Below are 670 nucleotides of genomic sequence, written 5' to 3'. Positions count from 1 at the left end.
AGATTTGCATAAGTAATTGAACACAATCTGCTGTATTTTCTAGCATCTTCTGTGCTGCATGTCTGAAAGGCAGGTAGTGTGAAGGTACATCATCCATGGTCGGCCCTCATTGGAAGTGCAGAGGCCAGAGGCAGGCTGGGGCCCCCATGAAGCCCAGGAGTGAGGTTTGCAGGGATAGCAAGTAACAGCCGTGGGATACGTGGTTTTCCTTTCCCTTGGCCTGTATCTGTTGCAGTTGCTCTCCCACCTCAGAAATACCCGGCGTGGGAATGGTTTGAGCTGCAGACCCTGCAATGCTGGGCCAGCCCTTGTGTCTGTATCCAGCTCTGGGCTTCTCTGGCATTTAAACATCTTTTTTGGGGGGAAAAATAGGTTGCAGTGGGTTAGTTCCCAGGCCATTTTCTGTGCAGGGCTGGAGCTCCGAGGTCTGAAATGGCTGTTTTTGCTCAGCAGCCACCTCCCAGCGCAGGGCTTTGCGCAGCACAACACCCTCGCCTGACGTGGCAGCCATTTTATGGAGATGTCGGTGCACACGAACCAGCATTTGGCCGGGGTGGGGGGGAGAGGAGGGAAACGTTCGCGTTAAGCACAAACTGCCCCCGGTGTGTGGCACCGGGGGCGGGGGGCAGCCCGTTGTGGCTGGGGGGGGGGCGGGGGGGGGGGGGGCGGG

General features: G+C 57.6%; 1 protein-coding gene across 3 annotated transcripts in view; it reads left to right on the top strand.

The window, feature by feature from the left end:
• Positions 1-670, top strand: part of CHD2 (chromodomain helicase DNA binding protein 2) — a 54,375-nt gene that overhangs the window by 3,884 nt on the left and 49,821 nt on the right. The gene's annotated exons all lie outside the window — the stretch shown is intronic.

Source organism: Geospiza fortis, unplaced genomic scaffold (assembly GCF_000277835.1).
Source record: "Geospiza fortis unplaced genomic scaffold, GeoFor_1.0 scaffold330, whole genome shotgun sequence".
Lineage (NCBI taxonomy): Eukaryota > Metazoa > Chordata > Aves > Passeriformes > Thraupidae > Geospiza > Geospiza fortis.
This window is presented reverse-complemented; position numbering and strand designations above follow the sequence as displayed.